General features: G+C 36.3%; 1 long non-coding RNA gene across 1 annotated transcript; it reads left to right on the forward strand.

Annotated features, from left to right (window-relative positions):
* Window positions 1-1,784: 1,784 nt before the first annotated feature.
* LOC311080752 lies at window positions 1,785-5,266 on the forward strand. The gene is made up of 6 exons (XR_014605709.1): window positions 1,785-1,888; window positions 1,972-2,604; window positions 3,187-3,249; window positions 3,373-3,514; window positions 3,606-3,668; window positions 3,923-5,266. It is a non-coding gene; the product is annotated as an uncharacterized lncRNA (long non-coding RNA).
* The last annotated feature ends 2,688 nt before the right edge of the window (window positions 5,267-7,954 follow it).

The following is a 7,954-nucleotide window of genomic DNA, read 5'->3' on the forward strand; positions in this document are numbered from 1 at the left end:
CAATTTATGTTTAGAGATCCCCTGTAGCCTCCCCTTGGACAGAATGACAAATACACTTTACTCTATTTGATTATATGTAAGTGTGAACTGATGAAAATTTATCCTGAAATAAGGGGAGACATCAGTGATCCAGATCTGATCCACTCTAGAACTAAAGCTTTTTCTTTCATTCACATTTGCCTTATCAATTTTAATCATATGAAAAGTTTTCTATATTCATGAAAGTCTCTCCACTGAGAATGTCAGATCGGTATGACTATTTTTGTTTCTGGGTTTTTGATGCGTAATCAGATGAATCTGTAGTTAAGACTTTACCAGCCACCAAACCACAAAACTGCATGTTTATGTCTGTGTGTCAGTGAAGATCTTGTGTGAATTTTTAGAGAGTGTTAAGCACTAAGCAGGGGTTTATATTTGGTGCATTTGTAGAGTTGGAAGAGATAAAGAGCTTACTTAGCTTCCCAAAATATGATATGATTGATCACATCAGCTCTTTTAATAAATTATAGTTTATTGAAACAGAAATAGTTCAGTTCAAACATTTGGCTACTGACAGATGCTGAGCAACAGACATACTTCAGTGTACACACTGGATCAGTGTGTTATTGTCACTGTCTGATGCCGCTGGTCACTGTTTTTTCCCACGGACTGAACATCTTCCATCTGCGTTTGTCGGGTCGTGGAATGTCTGAGGAGTGTGGTATGATTTCTCAAAAAACTGTGATCTGATGATTGTCTCATGCATCTGTCACTGCGGTGTGAATTAGCCCTGAAAATGCTGTGAGCAACAGTGCCGTTCACACAGAACTCAGTTGTGCTTTAAAAACAAAACAAGTTGCAGAGCAGTAAAAAAAAAACAACAACAAAAAAAAAAACATGGTCTTGAGATGTGTTTTCACAGTGTTGTAAAAAAAAAAAAAAAGCCCATGCACCGAGATCAAAGATTTTTACTTATGTCTTTTATTTAATTTTTTTAAATAAATGTTTCCTTTCTATGCATCTTAATAATCTTTTCTTTATGAGTTCTAGTCATTGATTTCTATATTAATTTAACCATTATTAGCCTAATTGTTATATGCCTTGTGTTTTTATATGCCTTGTGTTGCATGATTATTATTTTACATGTTCATTGATTTTCATATTCGTCAATTGATTGGTTCATCCTGTTGACCGTCTGTATTTTCCATCAGGATTGATTACGTGATGTAACATGGTATCAAAATAAGTCTCTTTCCATCTCTGTCTGCATGAGATAATGCAAAATCTGCAATATTCTCTTAAAGGTCTTAAAGGTGCAAAACCACAATTGCTTATTAAATTATTCCATGTCCCTTAGACCATGACCTAATCAGACCTGCAGGGTACATGTTGTCTTGAGTCCATCATTAAATGGTTTCAAGAGAAGAACTTCAGGTACTTTCCCTAGTCCTTTCCTGTTACGTAGGCACTGCAAATAAAATGTTTCGTTTCAGAAGACTCTGGGCTTCTTCTTCTGCCTCTTCTTTATTTTCTCTCCTGAGCTTTCTTTTTTCTCCTTTCATTCTGCAAATATTATACTTATTTTGGGTCCTTCTTTCTCTATACTCTGATCTTATCTTTTAGATACAATTCTTTTGGATACTAATACTTGTATTTACTTTTCTATCTTATATTGAAACTTATTTGCTACTGTGGCAGTATAGGTGTTTGACTTCAGGCTACTATTGGTTGCTTCAGGTTTATTTATTAAGCCTATCACAGCTAAAGGCGGAGCATATATATACCTGCCCTGTATTGAGTCCCGTCACAAAGCTTCCTTGCTTTTCCGGTTCCGCATGCTGTGAAGAGGCATGCGGGAAAATTGTTTGTGTGGTTTCCCATGGTTGATGTGTCTGCAGCCTCTTCACAGGTAGGAACGCGGTTGTTTGTACCGTCTATCCTTCCCTTATAGGGCAGTGGGTAAATTGAAATGCCTTGTGTTTCATGTTACAGCGTGCACGTTGATTTATGGGCACTTCGGACTGCCGTGACTGGGATTCCTCGTACCCCAAGTATGCAGGTTATTTGTATATGTGCGTCATGCTCTGATATGTCTTTTAATTAAAGTTGTCGTTTCAGAAGCGCAGCGTATTCTGCCGAGTAGAGGGTAGGATTCTGTTGCTGGGGTTACCCGACGTTCGCTCGTTGATTACGGAGCGCTGCTGTTTTGCTGCTGTCTCAACTATATTAAAACGAAAGGATTCGCGTCAATTTCATTCCACTCTGGCTGCGGCCGAACAAGAAACTGTTAGTGCTTTAATGGCGTATGCAGGTTGACAGGAGGAATATCGCCGCCCTGCAATTTTAGCGTGTTTGTTTGTGTGTGTGTGTGTGTGTGTGTGTAGGCAACGTGCGAGTGTGTGAATGTTTACAAGGAGAGTGTTGTGTGTTTGGTAATTGTATTGTTTTCTTTCTAAGGTTCATTGTTTAGTTATTTTGTTATTTTGTATCTGTTCCTACTGTGAACTGTATGTAATTATTCTCTGTATATTCTGTTTTGATTTCGTTAGGAGTTGAGTGTCCAAGAGCAAAGGGGCGGGGCTTGACTTGATTATTTTTGTGCTGTGGATGTGCACCGGTGTGAAGGTGATACTAATGTGGTTATTGCTTTGGTTTTTCTTTTGCATTTTTGGTGTTACTTACGGAGTGTTGTAGTGCTCATTGAGTGTCCCCCTACTGGCCTCACTCAGTCCTGTCGTCTGATTATTTGAGTTGTCTTTTTGTTGAATGTATTTATTTTGTATTTATGTTGTGAAGTTTGTGCAACTTATCGTGGAAGTATTATTTTGAACATTTTTCCTTGTATTGTCTTTGTCTTGAATTATTACACCTGTGTCCTCTAATAAAAAAAAGTAATTATTTATTCATCCACGTCTCTTGTCCTGTTAAGGGAATAAATCTGTGCAGCCTATTTATTAGGTTGGTTTTCCTGGGTTGAGAATTCCCAGGTGGCGTAGTCATTACATTAGATCCTTAGTAACTCCTCTTAATGCCACACTACATTTTAATAAAATGTGTTATTCCTTAATAATTCAAGACATAATCCTGTCTGCCTGGATCTCACTGCATCATAATCTAATAGACCCAGCCTGTCATGAATCTGAGTGATCTATGGTATTAAAAGTGTATTACAAGTTATAATGTGGTTTTATTTTACATGTGTATCAGAGGGAGATCAGGAGGAGTATGATGATGGGAAGAACAGCAATGAAGATGTGAAAAAACGGTTAGGTGCGATACTATCATCTGTTTACATAACCAGATACATTTCATTTTTATGTTACTCAACTAAACTAAGCCTAAATGCAATTAAAACAACAGAGAATGTAAATTTGCTTTTGTTTTTAATAACAGGCTATGATGATGATGTGGGGGAGGAGTCAAATATTCCACCCATGTTATGTTGTATTTAAGAGTGTGTGTTTGTGTGTAGTGGACACACTAGAGGATTATGATGATGTCATCATTAATGGACAGTGCTCTCAATGTGTAATGGGTGAGTCACACAACTTAATTTTTGATCTACATTAATCTACAAGATATAGTGAACATGCGTTTTTTTGTTTTGTTTTTTTTAATGTGTAAAGAGGGAGATCAGGATGAGTATGATGATGTGTGGAGTATCACTGAAGATTTGAGAAACTTGTTAGGTAAGCTTTATGTCTTATGATTCAATAGGCCTATATTGGAATATCTTTCATGTTTAAGATTCACAATTTACGAATTACACACACACACACACACACACACACACACACACACACACACACACACACACACACACACACACACACACACACACACACACACACACATACACATATATATATATATATATATATATATATATATATAAATAATTTTAATCGCTTTCATTAACTTTGTTGCTCTTTCTTTAATGCAGACTATGATGATGTGGGGGAGGAGTCAAACGATGACAGAGAAGCTGTTTGACTCGATGGCCACACCCACTGCCACTGTTCATATCAGCTTCTGGAATTTTTATTTTATTTTTTTATTTAACAAAATACCTGAAATATTTGGCAAAATTTTTGAAACGATCCTTTTAGAGTTCCCTTTGATCATTTCTAGTATTGTGTATTGCCATGATTGCCACAGTTCAGGGTTATGAATCAGAGTCAGGGTTAAATCTTTTGACATTTAAAAATTGTTTTCCTCTTCCAGTGAAAAAACATGATAGTTACAATACAAAAATAGGTTTTCTGAACATTTTTGAATATATGTTAGAAAACATTCATAAATAACCTGAAATATGATGTTTGCATAAATTATATTCAGTGTCTGTGTTGTTATTGTGAAGTTGTACATTTACTCCAATAGAAAACAACTGTCCTAATAAGAACTCAATTGCATTACATTGTAGGATGCAATAAGTACATATCTCACCCAGAAAAGTCTGCAGTCTAGAATCATAACTACACCATGTTCGTTCTTTCCCCAAGTCTTAGAAAGACTTTTTTTTCTCCATTTCTGTCACCAGTGTAGTTTGGGTTCCTTGACACTGTCACCTTTTGGCTTGCTAGTTGGGGACACTTAATATTCAACAATATTATTGATCTGACTGCACTGACAATATCGGTCTGAACTGAGCTGGATGATGACATCAGAACTGAACTCATTCCATAATTGATGAACTTTACACAATTATTGAACCGAACTAAATCAACATTGAACTGTTGTCTTTTAGAGCTGCTTTACTGCATCATTGAATCATCATTTCCTGTTTAACACGATAATTCTGTGAAACAACCTGTATAAAGACTTGACTTTACCTGTGGTTAATCTTTAATATCATGGCCCGCATGTTACTTTCAAAACTTTTAATGGAAAATGATATCATTTGTTGTGAGCTAAAAGTGTCGTCTTCAGAAATCCTGTCAAGAGTCTTTCTGAGCTCAAACTGCTCCAGTCTGTTTGCTGCTGCTGTAGGTCTCTTTCACAGCTGTAATACTAATGGTCAATTCACAAAAAACATCATAGGTTTCACTTCAATTGTGGTTGATAGAATTGCAAATGTGAAAGACACCTATTATTAATTTTTGCCTCATGTCCTCCAAATCCCCCATCGTCCACTCTCACTCTCTTTGAGCCAACACTCATTACACAGCAATATTAGAACATAATTAATGCCATGATTAACCAATCTTAATCAAGCATGACAGAAAGGCTAAAAGTAATTTATATCAAACAGTCAAATTAATGTTTTTATTTATTTAAATCATGGGCCAGTTATTATCACATACTTGCTGTTGTTAATAATGAATTTATTAATGCATAATATGTATAATTATTTAATTATAGGGGTCAAATTAATGTTTTAATCATGAACACAAAATATTTGATAATGTTGCGTTGCTGTTGTTGTTGTCAAATACTTATTTTAAGTATTTTATACTTATTTTTAAGTATTTCAAATACTTATAGTTGCATTGTTATTTTAATTATTATTATTATTATTATTATCATGTATTTATGCATAACCATTTTCATAACAACTTACAGGTTCTAGTAATGTGTGTTTGTCCACAGACACAAGCTGAAGATTTTATTTTTCTTTAATTACTTAAAATCTATTGTCATTATGCAGATATTTAAAAATGCCTTCTCTTGATTTATTATTAATAAATCAGTGGTTTATCACTTTCTGTATTATGGCAGTTAACAGAGTCGTAAAACAACAAGACTGTATCTCTCGTTTTTGGAATAAGTGTTTTACTGCCATCGCAATGCAGTGAAAGTGGGCATTGTCCGCCTGTCTTTAGAATAAGAAGTGTTCTGCTGCCATCTTGTGGTGTGAGTAACGCATTGCCCCCTTTAACTCAGATACCCATTGCTGCTAATTTGCTGTATAGGCCTACAGTACTTGCTAGTGATTATGTATATCATGCGATAGTGAAGATTTTTAAAACAGTTTAAACTTGTGATTTTGATTTTTTCTGACAATAAACATTATTATTGAATGCAGAATTTATAAACTTTATATATATTAAGCAGTTATCAGTATCTGTATCAGCAGGTGTTTGGGTCTAATGCTGTAAATATCCTGGGCTGCTTCCTCTCTGAACTCTTTAATGTCTCCTGTATGATGTGACTATTTTTTGCCTCCGGCAGGTGTGTGTGTGTGTGTGTGTGTGTGTGTGTGTGTGTGTGTGTGTGTGTGTGTGTGTGTGTGTGTGTGCATCCTCACTGAAGTGTCTCGATATGGAGGAGGAGTTCTTTTCTCTGCTGACACGCTTTAGATAAATATGGTGTAAATCAGAAATGCCTCCTCTGATTTGTCACTGAAGTTGTTTGATGATTTCCTCTGTTGTGTCTAATAAGGTAATGATGAACCTGATTGGAAAGTTTTGCAGCTTGCTCTCTCTCTTTAGGGGACTGACAGTTCCCAGTTTCTTCAGTGTGTTTGAGGGAGCAGAGGAGAAACTTGTGCTGCGTTCTCTGAGCTGATGAACTAGAGCTGAAGGAGATGATGGGGGGATATTTGATGCTGATATTTCTGCTAAAACTCATCACTGCTGGTAGGTTTATATAGATGTTTTTTTTTGTTGTTGTTGTTTTTGGCTAACTGCCACATATTACCTATATTTTGTGCATTTATTAAAATATTTATTTAAGTTCTGTGTTGTGGTTTTCTCACTTTTCCCTTTTGGGTCATTCCATGTCAAATCAAACTAATTTCTCTAACATCCTTGATTAAATGTTTGAACTTGTTCATTTTTATTTATTTTTTCTGAACGAAGACATACATAAATGGTGATGAAAGTCAAAATATCAAATTCCATGGATGAATATTTAGTGGAGTAATGCACTATTTTGTACCAATCTCTGTGTAAATAAAAAATCTTAATGGTTCCATCTTTCTGTTGTCATCCCTCTTATTTTGACCCCCCTGTACAAAATAGTGGATTACTCAGTAAATATGTCAATATCAAAATAATATTTTTAGCTGTGGACCTCTGGTTGAGTCAGAGCCGGCGGCAGGACCGTTGAGTTGACACAGAATGTTCACAGACATTTCTCGCTCTCTCTTGTTTATCATTCACCTGTTGCAAAAAGTGTGCATTTAATCACTCTCTTTCTCTGTTTTTCCCTATGTTTCTTCATGTCTTGTTTCTCTCTGTTCTATTTACTGTATAGACAGTGCAAATGTGAGGCTGGTTGGTGGTCACAGTCGCTGTGCTGGTAGAGTGGAGGTTCTTCATAGAGGTCAGTGGGGAACAGTGTGTGATGATCACTGGGATTTGGCTGATGCTGCAGTGGTGTGTAGAGAGCTGGACTGTGGAGAACCTGTAGATGCTCTGAGTGATGCTCATTTTGGACCAGGATCAGGACCAATCTGGATGAGTTATGTCTCGTGTACTGGATCAGAGTCAACACTGAAGAACTGTGGGTCATTAGGATGGGGTAAACATAACTGTGATCATAGTAGAGATGCTGGAGTCATTTGCTCAGGTAAAGTATTTTACATATTAAAATTCATATGCGCTTCCAGATTGTCTTCTAATTTTTAAAGAAGTTTTAAAATGTTGACTTCAGTAATAAATACATTTAAGATATTTTGTGTGGTTTTCTTTTGTGTTTTTTCTTTATTTATTCATTGTAAGACTAAAAATAAAATGGCTTTGATGTACAAATCATTATCTTGAAGCCCCATAAATAAGCCATGCTTTTGTTGATCTGTGTTGTATTTTTTAGAAGTCCGGCTGGTTGGAGGTTCACGCTGCTCTGGGAGGTTAGAGATACTTTATGATCAGTCGTGGGTTTCAGTGTGTGACGCTGCCTTTGACCAGCAGGATGCAGAGGTTGTGTGTAGAGAGCTGGACTGTGGGGCTCCTGTACAGGTGCTGGGAGAAGATGCTTTTGGCAAAGGAGACGCTCAGATGTGGACACAAGAGATTCAGTGCAGAGGAAATGA

The sequence above is a fragment of the Abramis brama genome (genome assembly GCF_963993115.1).
Source record: "Abramis brama genome assembly, chromosome: 4".
Taxonomy (NCBI): domain Eukaryota; kingdom Metazoa; phylum Chordata; class Actinopteri; order Cypriniformes; family Leuciscidae; genus Abramis; species Abramis brama.